The sequence below is a fragment of the Bison bison genome, unplaced genomic scaffold (genome assembly GCF_000754665.1).
Source record: "Bison bison bison isolate TAMUID 2011002044 unplaced genomic scaffold, Bison_UMD1.0 scf7180017864259, whole genome shotgun sequence".
Lineage (NCBI taxonomy): Eukaryota > Metazoa > Chordata > Mammalia > Artiodactyla > Bovidae > Bison > Bison bison.
The window spans coordinates 3,772,582-3,773,046 of record NW_011494831.1 but is presented as its reverse complement, the minus strand read 5'-3'; positions in this window follow the sequence as shown (position 1 = coordinate 3,773,046).

The window sequence follows — 465 nt, the reverse complement described above, 5'->3', positions numbered from 1 at the left end:
TCTTCTCCAACACCACAGTTCAAAAGCATCAATTCTTCAGCACTCAGCTTTCTTTATAGTCCAACTCTCACAGCCGTGACTAGACAGACCTTTGTTGATAAAGTAATTGGGAACATTAGTTATGGCTTATAACAGCCACACTGAATTATACAGAAATGGAAGAAATTATAAAATGGATAACAAAATCCATTTTTTAAAGGAAACAACCCAAGTGCTTGTGGACAGAGGAATGGATAAGCAAAATACAATATATACATACAATGGAATATTATTCAGCTTTGAAAAAGGATGGAAAATCTGAAACATGCTACAGCATGGATGAATATTGAGGATATTATGCTACATGAAAAGAAGCCAGTCACACAAATACAAATACTTCTTTTGTACTTATATGAGGTATCTAGAGTACTTAAATTCATAGAGACAGAAAATAGAATGGCAGTTGCCAGGGGTTGGAGGGAAGGG